The 20282-nt window shown below is 41.7% G+C and overlaps 1 pseudogene; it reads right to left on the minus strand.

The window, feature by feature from the left end:
• Positions 1–5082: 5082 nt before the first annotated feature.
• LOC118842474 lies at positions 5083–7291 on the minus strand (annotated as a pseudogene).
• Positions 7292–20282: the final 12991 nt, after the last annotated feature.

Raw genomic sequence — 20282 nt, forward strand, 5'->3', positions numbered from 1 at the left:
TAAAATGAATTGAAATTGAGGCTCAGAAAGCCTAAGAGAGTTGCCCAAATGTACATATCTACTTAAAGGAAAGGTCAGGGCTAGAATCCATGTTTTTTTTTTTATTCCAGGACAAATATCCTTTGAAGGAAAACATACCCCCATTACCTGCCAAAGAAAGGAAAGGAAAAAGGTACCAAAGTTTAAAAAGTATACATTTCCTTTTAAAAATATCAATTTACTTTAAGAAGTTTTCCCAAAAAAATGCCATTAAATATGTAAGTTAGGACCTGAAGTAAGACTACATGATTATGAGCAAGAATAAGTTATATAATTAGGACAAATATTAAAATAATTTTAAATGGCTTTTATTTTCTCAGTATTATAGTGGGTTTTTTTTTTAAATGGTATTTTGACCATTGATCCAAAAAAAGTAAGGGAGAATAAAATGTACCAAAAAGCCAGTAGATGGCAGTATACTTTAAGGTGTATACTCCAAATGTAATGGAAAATGCCAAAAGAAAGAAGGAAACCATCCATGAAAATAGTAGGTGGATTTGTAAAGAACACAGGCAGAGAAAAGCTCAGTAATATATAACATATAACACTAAATGCCTTATCTGTACAGTGTACAAAGATGTACCCTACTCAGGGTAAATTGACTAAAAATTATCTGTTCCTGATGAAAATAATTTTAAAATCATCAGTTCCTTGAGAGAAAGAACCAGCTGCCAGAAAGATATGCCGAAGAGGTCAATAATAAAAAGAATTCAGCAAAAAACTGGGAGAAAAGTGGATGACCATCGACTAGAGAGTTTCTATATATCAGCAGTGACACACGAATGTGATAGAATATTACTGTACTATAAGAAATGACAAATGTGATGAATATAGAGAAGCATGGAATCAGGAAAACAACAGATACAATGACTGCAACAATATGTGTACCAACAATAGCAAAATAATCCCATGAAATTATAATGACAAATGTGCTCCCAAAGAAGTTACATCAGAAGGTACCTCCTTCCCCTGCTTTAGAGATGGGGGACTATGGCTATGGAAAACTGCATATAATGTTAGATTTTTCCAATATGCTGCTTTTCCCCCTTTTATAAGGGATAGCTCTTGTGCAGGAGGGATACACTGGGAAATATAATGTAAAAAGAAAAGACATTAATATTCCAGTCAGTAAGCATTTATTAAAAACCTACTATGTGTCTGTCAAGCACTGGGCTAGGTGCTGGCATCCTGAAGAATTAAGGCACTACAACTGTCATGATTATTTTTTAGGTTCATTAAGACTCTTTGGCTTAGTCTCATTTATGTGGGGAATGCTCTGATTTGTATGACTGAATTCTATGTGTGACACAGGTAGCATAAATGAAAAACATAATTTGGTTCAAGAAAAGTTTAGATAAATAGACTCATAGGACTCAGAGAACCTAACAACTAGAAGAAGGGATTGAGATAATCTAATAATAGGTAACACTTATATAGCTATTTAACACTTACAAAACAACATCGTTACAACAATTACTTGACAACAGGAGTACAAATATCGCATTTTACAGATGAAGAAACTAAGGTCCAGAGAAGAAAAATGACTTGAACAAAGTCATATAACAAATTTGTAGAAAAGCAAGCAATAGAATCCAGGCCTCTCAGTTTCCATTTGAGTGTTCTTTCTACTCTTCTGGGGATACAGTCTCCGTTTTGAGATAGATGTCATAACAATTGACCATGTTCTCAAAAAGAAAAAAAAAAGCTTTCCAATTTCACACTTTCAGAGCAAGAATACTGGACAAGCTAGATCTTTGGATGCCCCCGGGATAACACTTCTTGTATTGCCTTAAAAATGTATGAAAATGGACTGAGGGAGCTTGAGAATTGGATGCTAGGATGAGAGCCTATAATTTAAACAAAAAGTTGTATTTTTAATACAAAGCTTGAATGGGGTAGTGAAAAAGCACAGTGTTTCTTCTATCTCCCAACTATATTCCTCCTCTGCTTTCCCACCTTATTTGGGCTTTTTGTATGTGTTGGGAGGGGGGAGTGGGGAAGAGGAGATGGATTAGAGAGAAGGAAGAATGGGATAGGGAGGACCCTAGCATCACTGAATCTTCCCATTCAACAAGCATTTATTAAGGATCTTCTATGCAAGTAGAGCATAGTTGTGTAAGGGACAGATAAAAGGGATAAAAAAAGAAAAAAAAGAAACAGTGCCTGGGCTCAGGGAGTTTACATTGTGAACTTCCTTCCTATCCAATGCAGGAATTCCCTCTAAAACATTCCTAAAACACAGTTATTTATCCTTTGCTCAAACACAACCCATTACTTTGTGAGGCAGCTGATTTCATTGTCAAATATCTCTAAATAATGGAAAGGTCTTCTCTACACTAAGCCAAGCTAACATAATAAAAATGACAATTTTGCCTAAATTAATTTACTTATTCAGTGCCATACCAGTCAAATTACCAAAAATTATTTTATAGAGCTTGAAAAAATAATATCAAAATTCATCTGGAAGAAAAAAAGGTCCAGAATATCAAGGGAATTAATGAAAAGACATGCTAGGGAAGGTTTCCTAGCCATACCAGATCTTAAATTGTATGGTAAAACAGCAAATATCAAAGTACTTAGTCAGTATTTGGTACTGACTAAGAAACAGAGGGGTAGATCAGTGGAATAGGTTAGTTACACAACACACAGTAGTCAATGACAATAGGGATCTACTCTTTGATAAACCCAAAGAGTCCAGCTTTTGGGGTAAGGACTCACTATTTGACAAAAACTGCTGGGAAAACTGGAAAATAGGATGGCAGAAACTGGGCATAGACCAATGTCTGACAATGTACACTAAAATAAAGTCCAAATGGGTGCACGAGTTAGATATAAAGGCTAATACTATAAACAAATTAGGGGAGTAAGGAATAGTCTATCTGTCAGATTTATGGAGAATGAAGGAATTTATAACCAAACAAGAGATAGAGAACATCATGAAATGCAAAATGGTTAATGTTGATTACACTAAATTGGAAAGATTTTGCACAAAGCCAGTGGAACCAAGGTTAGGAGGGAAGCAGAAAACAGAGAAAGAATTTTTACAACTAGTATCTCTGATAAAGGCCTAATTTCTAAAATCTATAGAGAACTGAGTCAAATTTGCAAGAATACAAGTCATTCCCTAATTGATAAATGGTCAAAGGATATGAACAGGCAGTTTTTAGAGGAAGAAATTGAACTTATCTATACTCATAAGAAAAATGTTCTAAATCACTATTGATTAGAGAGATGCAAATCAAAACAACTCTGAGGCACCACATCACATCTATCAGATTGAGTAACATGACAAAACAGAAAAATAATAAATGCTAGAGAAGATGCGGGAAAGTTGGAACACTAATTCATTGTTGGTAGAGTGTGAGCTGATCCAACCGTTCTGGAGAGTAATTTGCAACTATGCCCAAAGGGCTATAAAAATGTGCATACCCTTTAACCCAGCAATAGTGCTTTTAGGGCTGTATCCCAAATAGATCATAAAAATGTGAAAAGGATCAAAAGGTACAAAAATATTTGCGGTGGCCAAGAACTAGAAATTGAGGGGATGCCCATCAAGTGGGGAATGGATGAACAAGTTGTAGTATATGAATGTAAGGGAATGCTATTGTGCTAGAAGATTGGAGCCGACAGACTTCATTATAACCTGGAATGACTTATATGAACTGATGTTGAGTGAGGGGAGCAGAACCAGGAGATCATTATACACGATTACAGACACATGGTATCTGTAAGGACTAACTTTGATAGACTTGACTCCTCTCATCAATGCAAGGTTCAAAGACAGCTCCAAAAGACTCATGCTGGAAAAAGCTATGCACATCCAGAAAAAGGATTATGGAGTCTGAATGCAGACTGAGGCAAAAACTTTTTGCTCTCTTTTTTTTTCCTTCTTTTTTGGTCTGGACTATTATGTAAATAAGCTCAATGTGATGGTATATGTAGAACCTATGTTGGATTACATGCCATCTTGGGGGGATAGGGGGGAGGAGAGGGAGGGAGAGAAATGTGGAACCCCAAAACCTGTGGAACTGAATGTTGTAAACTAAAAATTAAAAATAAATTTATTAAAAAAAGAATTCCCTATTTCACAAAAACTGCTGGGAAAACAGGAAAACAATATGGCAGAAACCGGGCATAGACTAATATCTTACACTGTACAGCAAAATAAAGTCAGAGTGGGTTCACAATTTAGGTATAAAGGCTGATAATATAAGCAATTTGGGAGAGGAAGGAACATTTTACCTGTCAGATTTATGGAGAAGGGAAGAATTTATGACTGAACAAGAGATAGCCTTACAAAATGCAAAATGGATAATTTTGATTATGTAAAATTGAAAATTTTTGTACAAACAAAGCCAATGCAATAAATACTAGGAGGGAAGCAGAAAATTGGAAAAGAATTTTTACAACCAGTTGTAATGGTGATCAGGGCAGGATTTTTTTTTTTTTACTATTTCCTCTTTTTGAGTGCTAAGGCTATCAAGTGACTTTAATGAGTCTCACCTTTTTTTGAATGGGGCAGGGAAACTGGACCACTTTTGTTTTGAAGTGTTTCTCAGCACTAAGGCAATCAAGAGTCATTGATTCGTATAGAATGTGGTGCTAGTGATTGATGAACTTTCCCACTCTCCATGGTGAGACCAGCTGTCAGTGTATATGTACTGGATGGCTAGCATTCCACTTCGGGAGGCACATTCATTGAAAAAGTAATGGTGACAAGACTCTGGGAAAGCTGTTCAAACAGCCCCCCTGGCTTCGAAAAACCAAGATGATGGTGCTTCTCTGGCAACCATTGTGATTTTGTCAGACAGAAATCTATCTGTTGAACTGTTTACAATATATGCTTGTAATTTCTGTTCATATTTGCTCTGATGTTCAGGGTGTTGGGCTTCACCCCTGAACTTAGTGAATGATATATGTCTGTTTAATTAAAGTAAGATTGTTATTGGGACCAATAACACCAGCACACAGGAGGGCAGCTAAAAAAGGTTCCTTGATCTACTTTTCTAAGGAAAACAACTTTAAGGGGTTAACAATCTTACTTTAAAGTGGTCCCACTTTAAGAGTCAGCTACTTTGCAGCCTTAGCTGCCTCTGTGATAGCCTTGCTATACAAGCCCTTTCTCTTCTTACTAAAGCGTGACTGGAAGTTTTCTGAAAAGGAAGACAGTTGCAGTAGTGCAAGGAAAGATGTTGGAAACTGAAACCATGAAATACAGGCCTCCTGTTGATGTATCAGGCAGTTATCTTTCTGGCTTACTGTTATAGTAAGAATGGAGGCTGGCCACCATGGGAAGCCATAAATCTTGGCCCCAACAATGTCCCCTACCTATATGGTCATGCCATCTGATGTGATGCATTTAGAGACATTTTTGAAAAAGACCTTCATTTTTAAGGTATTACTGAGCTTTTTCTCTTCCCTTGAAGAGGATGAAGTGGAAGAGGAGGAAAGTGCATGCATAAGCCTGGAGGAAAATCAAAGCTTTGAGCAGAACTGCACTGTGAATTGGAAGATTTGAAATCTTCTGCCCTATCAACGCTACACACTGCTGCACTGAAGAGGCAGATTTCTTTGGACTTATGGTCCTATAAACAGCGATATTGCTTTTGCTGCCCTTTTGGCCCAATGTCTGGTGTTCATCCTGTTCATCAGGAACATGTCTTTACCTTGTGTCCTGAACCTCACTGTTGGCCTCTTCGAGACCTCTGGAGGGATTCTGCTTTTCTGCAGGGACCTCACCTGCTGAGCAGGTAGAAGTGCAGTGAGACTGGGGTTTAGGTGCCATCTTGCCACTCCACATTTTCTCAAGTCCAGCCTTCAGGGAAGAGTCAGTTTTCTTCACTCTTATATCTTTGTGGCTTGGAATGCAACTGGGGTGGAAGGGAACCTAAGGTGGTGTTCTGAAACCAATGGTTGAAGTGAACCTTAGAACCTCTTTTTTTGGAAGTGGAAGTTTCACTGTTTCTTTGGTGCCTCTTCCTTGGCCATTTTCACACTTGCTGGACTTTTGCTTGGTCCATGTTCTTGCTCAGGAGGACCTTTTTTTTTTAACTGGGTGTTTGAAGTATTTGCCTGAGCAGACACTTTAACTAATGTGCCTCTGCTGTGAGCAATATTTGAAACTTTGACCACAGCATTTCTTTTCTGGCTGTCACCTTGGTTTTTCCCATCCAATTTACAGTCAGTTTAAGGTTTATAATCACAGTATTTAACACTTTCAGTCCTCTGGTTTTGGTTATCATCCTATTTAGAACACTCCCTGGCATTGCCACTTTTTGGGCTTCTTGATTGAATCTCTGGGCTCCTCCCTGTCCATTTTTCTTTTGGGTCCTTTACTTTTCCCAGGAGGAGGCTGAGGTATGGACTGGCTCTCTGTCTCCCTGTTCAACAAAGGGGGAGGATAAGGTGCTCCTTGGTGAAAGAGAGGTGGTGCTTTACCAGTCCCCAGGCTTTTAGCAAGGCTAGGTCCGGTGGCTAAATGGGAGGACGGTCATCAGGAGCAGCACCATCCAAGGCCCACTTGATTTCTGTTCCTTTTTGGACCCATCTACTGGGGAGCAGCAGGGCCTCCGGTTTCTCTGCGTGTTCTCTTTGGGAAACGTTCCAGGGACTGCATGGGGCCCAGCCTGCTTCTCCAGCCTGCAGAGCGTTCCCACCAAAGGATGGCCAGGAGACCACACGCTCTTTTGGACAGGTCCCCGAGGACCCCCGACAAAAGCTTCTCCCCGAGGCGGAAGGGCAGGAGGAGCGCGCGATCCATGGAGTGGTCCAAGGGCACCCGCGCCTCCGAGCCCGGGATGGGCTGAGCCACAGTCCACCACCGTGACCAGAGGCGGGCCCGCGGGCTGACGCTGGAGCTGAGGTGACTGCGGCGGCTCTTCGGTGGCCGTTTCGTTCCCCTCCGCCGGCAGCCGCGTCAGGGGCTCGAGTCCTCGCGGGGCTGTCGTTGCCTCCCCCTCCTCCTTCGGTTCTCTTTCCTCCGGGAGGGCGGTTTCTCCTCCGGCTCGAGCCTCAGACCGCTGTCCGGGACTCAGGGCGGCGGGGCGGTTCAACGGCCTGAGGGGCGGCCTTGCCGACCGTGGCGTCAAGCAGCAGGGCTTCGGTGGCTTCAGGCCACAGGCGGGGGGATCGGTGCCGGGCTCGGGGCCACCCTCGCTGCCCGGGATGGGCGCCATCTCTGGCTGGGCCTCGCCGCACCCCTCCCCCACCGGGACGCTGCCGTCGCTGCTGCTTCCTCAGCCACGGCCGCCATTTTCTTTGCGGCTTCTCTTCGTCTTGAGAGGAGGGCAGCCACACTCCAGGTAGAGAGCCTATTAAAGCGGGCTTGCAGAGCCTTTGTTCTCCTTTGGGAGCCCCATGACTGAAAGGTGCTGCCGAACACCCGGGGTGGGAATCTGGCTGCCGAGCAATGCGTGGCTCTGGGCCTTCTTCTTCCCTGAGTCCCGGTGCCTGCTTCCTTCGGGGGGTGGGGGCGGGGTAGGGGGGATAGACGGGGAAACTGAGCGAGAGGAGGCCAGGAGAAGCCAGTTTAGGAGCCAAGGAGATCCCGGGAGGCCGGCCCATGATGGAACAAACTATGGTGGGGGAGGGAGACCCTGATGCCAGGTCAATGGGCTGAGCTGTGGGCAGTGACAATGGGAGGAGCTCGGCCCTGCTGTCCCTGGTCACCTCATCTCCCCACCCCCTGCAGGTTTTACTCTGAGAATCCCAGCCTGTCCTGGTAGTGGGCGTCCCCCTTAAACTGCCTTCTCCCTTCATCTGGGAGGGGGCTCTCTTAAGGGGCCATCTCCCTTGGTGGGGGAGAGTTCTCCCGCTTGGGGCTGCCACACCACCCCTTTAAGCTGGGGTGTTCACCCTGACTCTGCATCTCCCTCAAAGGATGGAAGAGCCTGCTTGGTGCATCGTGTTACCCGAAATCAGTGCCTTTCCTTGACTTGGGGACAGTCTGAGCAAATTCTTTAGATGCTACTTTGCAACCCAACATTTCGGGTGTCCCTGAACTTCATCACTTCTGCTGCCCATCAGGCATATTTCCAAATGAGGGTAAGCTCAGTGCCCCGGTCTGACTGCAGGATTGTTGGGGGCCCCCCATTGGCTGGCTCTGGCTAAATGGGGGACTTTCTGCATGAGAACCCTGTGTTGTTCTCCCACTGGGATACAGGTACAGGCCGGCAGGTGGGCTCTTCGCCTGGTTGAGATCTCTGCACCAGGTTTTGGGGCCTCTGAGCCTTGTGGTAATCTCTGGACCTGGTTGAGGTGTCTGTACCTCATTTGCAGTTTCTCTCGAAGTGGAGGATGCCCTGCTTGAGAACCCTGTGTTTTTTCCCTTCCCACGGTGGAGGTGGGGTGGCTTCAAGGGAAAATGACTTGTTTGGTACTTAGAGCAACAAAGGAGCTCCTCCTGCATCCCTGGACTCCCCGCTAGGCTGTCTCCTGCAAAATGGGGACAAATTGAACCTAGGTGAAGTTTATTTGAGTAAAAGACTTTATTCCAGCCTGAGTGTTTTGGAATTGTCCTTGATCATTGTATTGCTTGTCTGCTGGAATTGGTCATAGCACAGAGCCGCCATTACTGTGTACAGTGTTCTCCTGGTGCTGCTTTCTTCACTCAGCGTCAGTTCATGAAGTCTTTCCAGGATTTTCTGAAATCCACCTGCTGATCATTTCTTACAGAACACTGGCAGTCCATTGCATTCATATGCCACAGCTTGTTCAGCCTTTCCCCATTTGATGGGCATCCCTTCAATTTCCAGTTCTTGGCCATCACATAAAGAAGTGCTGTAAATATTTTTGTACATGTGGTTCCTTTCCCCTTCTTTATGATCTCTTCAGGATACAGACCCGCTGGTGGTATTGCTGGATCAAAGAGTATGTATAGTTTTATAGCCCTTTGGGCATAGTTCTAAATTGCTCTCCAGAATGGTTGGATCAGTTGACAACTCCACCTTATCTAGAATCTTTTTGAAAAAGACCTTGAAAGGGATCTTTCTCTATTTCCTCTTTTTCTGGATGCATTTCTTCTGTGGTATTTCATATAAAATGCCATCTTTCTTTCTCTAGTGGAAGGTCCAGTATCAAACCTAAATGAGCTAAACTTGGGTAGGTACTTTGGATGCACTTAACTACCCATTATTTCAATTAGCATACTCTCAAGAGTGATTTGAGATGAAGAAAAAGAAAGTCTCTTTGTGAGTATGTCAGTAAGAGAAGAGTAAGCCTTAAACTGTAGAGAGCATTACAGAATACCTTATTTTTTTTTTTAATTCCATGCAGTCGGATTCCTTCTGTACATGAAGGGGAAATTCAAGTCAGCTGCCTGTACAGCTTGAAACTTTTATTTTACAGTACTTATATTAAATTTCCTTTATAATGCTAGACCTTGAAAATTTTACTGCCTAATTAGTTGTCAGTGCTAAAAGGTGGAGGCCAACTTTCAGACAGTGGCATAGGGAGCAAAGGAGTCCCCAAATGACGTAGCTCTGATCCCATTTACCTTGTCCCTTTCTTCCCCATCTTTCAGGAGGCCATTTGTTATGCCCTGCCCCCCCTCCAGTTTCTCCTTCTTGCCCCAGCTCACCCCACTGTTTTTTCTCCCATCTCCACAGACCCCACTGTTTGTACTCCCATCTCCACCGACCCCACTGTTTGTGTTCCCTGTGTACACTGTTTGTGTAACCAGGTAGGGTTATATCCGGATCTCGCTTGCTTTTTTTGGGCACAACACTCTCTGTAGATTATCTCCAATTTATCCTGTAGATATTATCTTCTTTGTTTATGGTTGTTTGCATTTTGTCATCCCCATTAGACTACGAGGTTTGTTTTTTTTTAAATATTTTTCCCCGGTTAAAGACAGTTTTTAAAATTTATTTTAAAAAAATGAGTCCCAAGATTCCTCTCTCTCTCCCTGAGACAGTAAGCAATTTGATACGTTATACATGTTCAGTCTTGCAGAACACGTTGCCCCATTATAGACTGTGAGCTTCTTGATAACAGGACTTGCCTTTTGCTTTTTCAAGGTGGTTCTTTTTGTATCCCCAGGGCAATTCCAACAGCATCTGGCACTTTGTACTTGAGAGTACTCAAGTACTTAGGTACTTGCCAAATGCTTATTGACTGACTAGCCATCATTATTGGCAAAACATGGATAAAGAAGGATACTTGTAATACCTATCTCTTGTGAAGAAAGTGGTTAGTAAACTTCAGCAATATAAATGTGAGCTATTGTGATCAGGTGAGGTGAGCCCAGGACAAGGTGCCCGGTAGAATACTCCCCAAAGTCTCATGCCCTAGATGGGTCTGAAACTGTTGGCTTCATGATTCACCTAAATGGGAAGTCAGTCATAAAGTGAAGATAATGTGAGAAGATAATGGGGTTGAGTCCACAAGGACCAAGCCTCTACTAGAGGCTCTTTCATAACTAGCTTCATGGTATTGGGCGAATTGCTTACCCTCCCTGCATTTCTGTTTCTTGATGTGTAAAATAGAAATCATGATGCACAACCAAAGAGTTGTTGGACTCTGATTATTTTTAAACCTCTACTGTAGATGAAACAGAAAGGGGGTGGGGCTACAGAATAATCTGGTACTGGTCACTGCCTTCTAGCTGACCATCTAGTTGAAGACATAAGAAACTAAAGAAGGTGGCATGGGATTCATTTTTTATTTATTGGTATAGATAGAAGAGTGACATAGAGATTCAAAAAGAGGAGAATAGGTGCTATGTGAAGCAGTCAAAGAAGTATTTGTGGAGGAAGTACCCAAATTTTGTGATGGATATTGAAGTAGGTTGAAAGTAAAGAGCTCTAAAGAAGGAGTTCTTAATCTGGGATCCATCCATTCATTTCACAGGGTCTGTGAACTTGAGTGGGACAACATCCCAAATCTACTTTCACTTAATCTCTACCTGAAGTTTAGCATTTCCTTTCATCATCAATGAAAGTAACAAATAGTATTTTGGGAAGGAGTCTATAGCCTTTGTCACACTGCCAAGAGGTCCAGGATGCACACACAAATAGATTAAGAATCTCTGCTCTTATATTGCATTCGGAAGCTAAATATTAATAATTTTTATATTTTCACAATGTTGTGCAGTTTTACTAGTTCTACCAACAGAAAAGGACTGAATGTTAAGCATTAAGCCTTTCTGAAAACCCTTTTGGAATTAGAGGGTGTTGTTGAAAGCCTATAGAAGTACTTTGCCTTTTTTGTAAATGTCTTGTTTCTTTTCTTCCAATGGATCAATCAACAAATTAAAAAAAAAATAACTTTGCAAACTGCTGCCAAAAGAAATATACACAAACTCTCTGGTAAAAGAACACATTCTAGCTTCATGCTAAGCCAAAGTTAACATGAAGCAATAAGTTTTTACTTATAGTCCCTAAGGAGGCATTTGATTTTATGACAACATCATTTCAATATTTTTTGAAGCACCAAGATAATCACAGACAGTATCAACTGGTACTCCAGGCACTAAATAGTTTTTCAAATAAAGTGAAGGTCTTTTTACTAATATCTCTCCATGCAGGAGTACTTAGAAGTGAAGTTTCAGAATGGTAAGCCTCTCACCCAGAAGCATGGGTAGAGACTAGCATGGGACCAGTTCACACTAACGTTCTTTTTGCCTCAGTAATTCGACCTGCTTGGGAGACACTGCTGTGTCTGTGTGGACATAATGGGTAAATCGATGTTCACAGGAGAAGGCTGTCTTTGTGAAACACAGCAAATGCATGGGACCCCTTTGAAGGAACAGAACTCCTAGCCTGAAAACTTGAGGAAAGGAGCAGACTAGTTACCAAGTGGAGTACGGTCAGACTTCTCTAGAAACAGACAAGATCAGTGTCTAGACTCATTTTTCTTAATTTCACTAAATTCATTTTCAGAGGTGCTACTGAAAGTAGAGCAGCTTCCAAGGCTTGAGCTTCTTTCAGGGTCTTTCAGGACCTAAAGGTCTAGATCTGCTAAACTGCTTGAAACAGCCCAACAATGCTGTTTATTTGGGGCATCTTAGGGCCAGGGAAAAAAGTTTTTGTTTGAGGAGTTAGCGTGCCTGGTTTCTAGTTGCATGTCTTCCATTAGCCAGTTGAATAACCCCAGCGAGCAACTGACTTTCTCACTCTGGGCCTGATTGCAGAGCTATGTAGCTATGAAGTGGGAGAGGCAAAATTTGAACCAAGCTGTTTCTGATCCCATGTTCAGCACTCTGTTCACATACCATGATGCCTTTGAAGGTCACGTACCAAGACTGTGGTAGATCTGGGATTGTAAGCTAAGTCCTCTGATTTCATACTCTCTCCCCTAAACCATGCCTTTGGCTTTCTGTTGGTCTATGAATGGAAACTACAGTAGCTGGGAGGACTTGGAAAGAATCTGACAAGTTCACTTGATAAAGTCTGACTTTTTCCCCAGGTTATACTTGCGGCAAACTCTCTAGATGCTGTAAGTGGGCACTGTTTTCTCAAGTGCCCAGGTAGAGTCCAGGTAAATGACTTTCTGTACCAGCTGCAGGCCACGAGCAGATAGATTTCTGATGACCCAAGAAAATACCCTGAGAGAAATACATTAGTATTGCATGTACCATATGTACCTCTGTTGTTGTCGTGCATTTATTTTGGTTGTGTCCAGTTCTTAATGACCCCATTTGGGGTTTTCTTGTAAACATACTAGAGTGGCTTGCCATTTCCTTCTCTTCTGGCTCATTTTGCTGATAAAGGAACTGAGGAAAAAAGGGTTAAGTGACTTGCCCAGGGCCACAGAGCTCATAAGTGGTCTGAGGCCAGATTTGTACTCAGGTCTTCCTGACTCGACATCTGGCTGTCTATCCACCCTATCTTCTCCATACATACCCCTAAAGGCCTTTAAACATTTGCATTCTTGTGGCAACAATTTTCCTTGTGAAAAGAGTGGTATTGTTGATATGGTCCGTTAATCCTGGTAAAATATTCAAACATAGGTTAATGGATGAATGGATACAAAAATCACTTAATGGATGTCTCCTTTGATCTTATCCCCACATTACAGTTGAGGAAACTGAGACAAACCAAGGTTGAGTGACTTTGCTAAAGGTCATATAGCTAGTAAGTATACAAAGGCAAATTTAAACTCCTCTCTTCCTGAGTCAAGGCCCCACTGTACCACCTAGTAACTTTACTTCATAATAGCCTTTTATTTATTCTACCACATTTGTTAAGTGCCAGTAGGTAGAGGGGAAATAGCCCTTGCCCTTACAGAGTTTGCAGTCTACCTTGTATTGGGTGTTATTCTTGTATGTATACCTATCTGTCTGTCTATCTCTCTATCTCTGATTTTAGGCGGTGGTTTCTTGGCAGACCTCTTTGACATCATCCCAGAACTACAGAATCTCAGATTTAGAAAAGTGCCTCAAAGGCCATGAACAGGTCCCTGGAAAAAAAATTCACTTCATAACATCCTAGAGGCTATTCACTCTGTACTTGAAGACCTCACGTGAAAAGGAGCCCTATGTAACTACAAGCATTCTCCTTTGGGATAGTTCTAAATATCAGGAGGTTGAGTTTCTTTTTTCTTTCATTGATCAGAAATCTTCATCATCTTAGCTTCTTCTCATTGGACTCATGGTCAAAAACAGAAGAAATGGAATGCCTCTTGGAAGCCCTTTAGACTCTTAAAACCAGCCCCTGGAGGTCTTCTTTTTATCCAGGCTAAACATCCTCAGTTCTCACAAGTGACCTTTGTTATGTGTGATTCCAGCACCATTCACTGTGGTGTTCACCCTGCTCTGGATATTCTAGATGGGACCCAGGCCTAGAGCAGACCCTGCAACTGTGGTCTGACCAAGATGGAGTCGAGATCGACTTCATACTTAACCAGATTTGCAGGGGGAGGCCCCTTCCATACTTACAATGTCTTATCACCCAGGCAATTTGAGCTTGCTGCCACTTAACAGTGCATGCTTCAGAGGAATGTTGTTTTGGTAGAAGAAAGGATTGTCCCCTTTTCCTTTTAAATCATTTCCTCTTACAACCCTTTCACTCACCCTGACTAGACATATAGAAGTGCTTTGTTACTGTTCAAATCACCATCATATGATATTGGCTAGAGGCGGCGCAGGCAGATTGACTCATGCCTGAGCTTGACCTTAACTAACTCCTAGTTTAAATATTCCAACAGCATTATTTTTCATTGAGATGTTCTTTATACACCTTAACTTGATGGGCACAGCAGTGAGTAAGAGGAACTCACCATCAAGAAGAAAAGTTGGAACTGTTTCAATTCAAGACTAATATATCTGGCCTGTCATTTCCTTAGCACTTGTTCTCAGGCAAAGATGCACGAACAACCTCTTTAAAAATGCCTGCAATGTGATTAATGCTATCCTGGTGATTGAGCTCACTATAATGTCAAGTTTATCCGAATACCATAAAATCTTTTTCATTATGAAGAGGTGTGTGATGGAATGGAAGAAACTTTGGACTTTGATAAAATCTGACTGAGTACTGTTGCTGATACTTCTGAGCTGTAGAAAGGTCACAAGTCACTTTTCCTGTTCTAACTCTACTGTCCAGTCAAGCAAGATGATTATGTAGAAATTGTTTTGTCAATAGACAGCACTATGGAAACGTTATTGTTATCTTTGTCATGTATAATAGAAAGATTGCTGAATTGGCAGTTCCAATCCCAATTTTTGCCACATACTTCCTGTGTGATCTCAGGCAAGTCACTGAAGGTCTCTAGGTCTCAGTTTGCTGATTCTGATTAATGAGGAATTTGGATGAGATGGTTTGTTAAGGCCCTTCTTATTCTAAATTCATGATCTTCTAATAACTGTCCCAGCTATAGAATTCCCTGTTTTCTTTTATGGCATCCTCATTCTTACAGGCAACTGAATTTGAAAACTCCCAATTGGTCATCATCTTCCATTCTTTCTTTCATCTGTCCTGCCATATCTACTCCAAGGCAAGTCCCCCAGCTTCATTTGTATGCCCTCCTCTTCATACCTAGCAGCATAACACAAGTCCAGGACTCATCCCCAACTCTCCCTGCAGGAGCTTCATACCTGGTCTCTGTTTTGTTCTAATATATTCCTTCATGCTTCCCAGCATGGTTTTGTTAGCGTTATGGTTATGGTTCAGTTGTTTTCAGTCGTGTCTGAGTCTTGGTGACTCCGTTTGGGGTTTTCTTGGCAAAGACACTGAAGTGGTTTGCCATTTCCTTCTCTGGCTCATTTTACAGAGGAAGAAACTGAGGTGAACAGTACTACATGACTTACCCTGGGGCACGCATCTAGTGCCTGAGATCAGATTGGAACTCAGGACTTCCTGATTCCAGGTCCTGCACTCTATCCAATGTGCCACCAAGCTGCCCAGTCTTGTTAAGATATTGGTCTAACTATGTCTCCTCTCCAGTTGAGTTCTACTTTGCCTTCCTGGCCTGATGTCACATCATTCCCCTCATCCACTCTTATTTTCTGGCCCAAATGGACTAAGAACTATTTCTTAATTTCATCCTGCCTTTGCTGACCAATGTATGTTCAGTGCATGTTATCCAGTATGCCTAGAAAGCATTTCCTCTTTACTTCTACTGGGGGAGCACCTCTGTGTTACAGTGGATAGAGCTCAGAACCCAAAGTCAGGAAGAGTCTTTTGAGTTCCAATCTTCCCTCAAATACTTACCAGCTCTGTGACCCTGGGCAAGCCACTTGTCCCCCTCTGCCTCTGTTTACTCATTTGTCCAATGCGAATAATAACGGCATGTATCTCATAGGATTGTTCTGAGGAAAACATGTGAGAATTTTTAAAATGCTCTAAAACGTTGTTGATTGTAATTAGTAGTAGTAGTAATATATGGAAAAACAATGCTTATTACTATTCTTCTTATTACAGAAATTCTTTTTTCTTTGAGATTCAACTCACTTTCTCCTTGTAGAGTTCTCTAATTGCTTCCCCCTTCCTCACGTTCTTTTTTTTCTTCTGTTTTACTATTTGAGTATGTGCTATCATGCTCTTAGATTGGGGCGAGGGCCTGGGTTCTTCATGTTGGTAGTATTCCCATGGTGATTTCTTTGTTGACTGAACTGAATTAGATTCGATGAACTGAGTATCACATGTTCTCCTTGTAAGTAGAATAGGCAGCTGCTCACTTACTAGTCTTGGAGGAGTAACAAAATGGCTTTTGCCCCAAAGTACTCAACTTCCCAGGTTGCCAAGTGTAATGTTTGGCTTTCACAATATTAGCCATACCATTAGGCTGAGGTACTTTTTAAAGTCTTCTGTGCTATCCCTGGTCTCTTGTCAGGAAGAAGGAGCAATTCAGAATCTTATCTGACATTAATACCTCAGTAGAAATTAAACTTATCATATCAGTACTGAGATAGAAGGACAGGTAAGGAAGATGCATAGAATGCAGGTTTAGGTGGAACACGAAGTAGCCCTGAGAAGCTTAGGGGAGAACAGAGAGGTGTGGAGCAGATATGTAGGGGATATGGAGTTACGAAGATGACTTGAAAGAAGGCCCCAGAGAGCAAACTTTTTGTATTTCACTCATGTCCCTGGATGTTTTGGGGGTACAACCATTGCAGGATTTGCTAAGTGGACATAATACAATATATTTTATGCTATATAATCTCTACATAACCTATCTAGGGCATGTAAATCTTTGGTAACAGTTAAAAAGTAGCCTTTGCTGTGGTGTAAGATGATGAGAAATGATGGATTCCCTTCTGCCCAATTTTTCTAGGTTGTTAGAAGAAGAAAGGGCTGGAAATATTGGCACCATCGAACTTTATGCACAGAGTTCATCTCACCATTGAAAATATGGAAGTGAAATATGTAGGTTTTCCAGTGCAGTGGCACAACTTGTTGCTGGCAGATGGAGTGAATCCGCTACCCATCCAACTTGCTGCCATGAAGGTACTGCGATATAGTGGTGGTCCCCAATTGACTTAAGATTTCATTTGTGTGCTTGTATTTAATTTTAGCAACTATATTTAGGGACAATAGGATTTTTCCTGGGGCAATGTTTTCTCGAGTTTTAGAGGTCAGTAAGGGAAAGTGAGAGCAACAGTACTGCTTAATCTACCATTTCAGTTCCCAGAAGTTAAGTCCACATCCTCCTGTCTTTCTGAGTACTCTGCAATCTCACATTCATTATGTCTCCATCCACACCATACTCATTAATTATGGTTCTACCCCCAAGGCTCTGTCCTAGACCCATTTCTCCTTCTTCTCTGTACCCTCTCAACTTGATGATCTTTTCAATTCTCATGGATCCCGTCACCACCTCTAGGCAGAGATTCCTGGATCTTGATATCAAGCCCTTGTTTCTGAGCTCCAGTTTTCCATCAGGAACTGCCTGCTGGGCATTTTTAAGGTTTCCCCTTACAAAACTGGCTACATTCCTGTTTTGAGTCTTCTGCTAAGAAGCTAATGCTTCTTCACATGACTCTCTCTAGTTCATCTTGATTGTTACCCATATTTAGTTCATTTGTGTTCAGACATTGAAGCTACGAGCTCTATTGGTGACTCTTGGCTTGGATTATTTCTGTTGAAATTCTGAGTGCCTTGCTTTTCTTTTTATACCAGCCGTGTACCAGGCATGACCAGATCAGGGCTGCTCTGCCATTTGTCTGTAGCCCTGATGACCCTGGGGACTTCCTGTAGAATTTTAAAAATATTGGACAAGGCTCGACATCTGTAGCGGAGTATGCCACCACACTGAACACCAAAACACAAGTCGCCATTAAAAAAATGAAAATGAGGGAACAAGAGAGGTCTGAGATGCTTTTCCATGAGGTAAATGATGTACCCTGCGCACTTCCCTATTAGTTGAGGAAAGAGTGATTAGCCCTGGAATATGTCTTTCAACAGATTGGTCTACTGGTAAGAGCACTGAGACCGTTCTGATGTTCTGGTTGCCCAATTTTTGAGTATGTAGTCAGTGTAGCAAGGGGAGATCAATATTCTTAATTGTCTTTGGGCACCAATGTCTGGGAAATACAAAGAATGTAGGCACGTTTTCTAATTAAACCTGATAATATCTAATGGCAAAGTCTCAGGGAAGGAGATGAAAGACCCTGAAAGACTGTTAGCAGTGGGAGCCCAGAGCACATGGGCTCATAGGATCGTATATTATAGCTCCCAGCTAGCAGAGGCCTCAGACCATCTGATGTAGCCCCCTTGTTTTACAGAGAAGGAAAGTGAAGCCCAGAGAAGTTAGGGGCTTTGTCCCAGGTCACACAGGCAATAAAATGGCAGGGTCAGGATTTAAACTAAGATTGTCTGTTTCCAAATGCTGCAGCTCTCTATCCACTCTACCAAATCCTAGCTTTGCTTTGAATACCTGGTGCGACTGTGAGTTGTTTATTTTTCCCTTTCTTGGTCTTCATTTTCTTATCAACAAAATCAAGGGGCCAGACTAGATATACCCTAAGATCTCTTACACCTCTAAACCTTATAATTCAGTGAAAGAATACCCCTCTTGACAATGAGGAAACTGAGATTCCTTAGCAATAAATCACGTTCACTCTAATGGGAAAGTGTTCATGATGACCTCTGGGTTTTCATGGAGTTTCTAGAAGCTAGTTCTTTAACAGATAAACTCCTGCTACGTAAACTTGTTTAGAGTTTACCTGTCACTCAAAGACCCTAGTTAATTCACTTATTTTTCCTATCAGATAAAGTGTCTCGACAATCAATATGTTACCATTAGGTTATGTTTATCAATGCCCCATTTAGGGGTGTGTTATTATTGTTGAAAGTATTAGTTTGGAAGTATTAATAGCAACAGTTACAATTCCAAACCCTACATTACCCAACTCCCAGAAGGTATTGACCTCCTTACCCTCCTTTATTTAGGACTTTTTCGAAAATTTCTTGGAGATTAATTGATCAAGAATCAGAAGCTATAAAATTATAGACAGCCATAGAGCCAAATACATAAGTCTTATCTTAAAAAATGGTGGAAACTGATTTGATTCTTTAAGAATCCTTTCTGTCTACTATTGATGTGCTCATTACCACCCTCAGTTTCTCTGGGGAGGAATCACGTTCATCACTTGCCTGATATATTATTGCTCAGCTAAATTATTATTTTTTATGAATAAGCCAAACATGTTTTTATAAATAGCACAGGAAATGTGATGGTTTGACTTCGTCTTATGAACGAGTCACAAGGTATTTGCTGGGTTACATTTTCTTCCACCTTTCACTCAATGGACCCCTGTTGCAGTAATCAGGGTGGGGCTTTTTGCTCTTCTTCTCTTAAATGCCTTTAATGATTCTGGCCTTTGTTTTAATGGGGCAGGTAAAATGGAATCTTTTTGCCTTGGAGTGTTTCTCAGCACTAAGACAATGTAATGGTAAGGAGGGCAGGACTTTTTGTTGTCTTCTCCTTCAGAATGCTGAGTTAAGTACCTTTGATGAGTCTTGCTTTTCAAATGCAATGGAAAGCATAATGGGATTTTTCACTGTTCTTTGCTTGAGTGCTTCTCAGCACTGAGGTAATCAAGTGCCCCAAGGCCCTGAAGCAGAAGATCCAAGCTTGGTGTTTGACTTTTGGAGCTTACTCATGAAAATAGTGTTGAGACTGTGGGCAAGCAGTTGTAACCGCCCCCCAGCTTTGATAACCCAGACAGACATTGGCGCTTCTCTGGTAACTACATATTCTGATTTGATCAGACAAGGTCTGTGTGTTGATGTTTGTAATTTCTGTTTGTATTTGTTCTGAAATTCAGGAAGCTGATCTTTTCCCCCTGAACTAAGTGAATGATATATGTATGCTTAATGAAACTGAGATTGATAACCCCTTAAAGTTGCTTTCCTTAGAAAAGCAGATCAAAGAGCCTGTGCTGGCAGCTCTTCTTGCTAGTCTTGTTGGGTCTTACACCTAAACAGCTGATGCTAGCCGAATTGTTGTTACACCCCCAAATCCCATGGACCTTTCAAATTGATTAAAGACTTGTCCAGTTATTATTAGGATTTTTTACAAAAGGAAATTCCTTAGTATTCATTTTATTGTGTTGATTGATTGATTGATTAGGGTGAGTAGAATAGAATCCTGCTCTTAACACATTTATGAGTTTTAAAAGTCTAGTAATATGTCTAACAGTGAGAAGAATTGTCTGCGGGGGGAGGGGTTTGAAAAGGGTGGAGGATGATTTCAAGTTCTCATGCAAACAAACAGGTGAAGCAGCGGTGCTTTTGTCAGTATGTGACTTCCCTGGGCTCCCATTTATCACTTAGTGGATAAGCCCTAAAGGATCTCTTGAAACA

This window comes from Trichosurus vulpecula, chromosome 3 (assembly GCF_011100635.1).
Source record: "Trichosurus vulpecula isolate mTriVul1 chromosome 3, mTriVul1.pri, whole genome shotgun sequence".
Taxonomy (NCBI): domain Eukaryota; kingdom Metazoa; phylum Chordata; class Mammalia; order Diprotodontia; family Phalangeridae; genus Trichosurus; species Trichosurus vulpecula.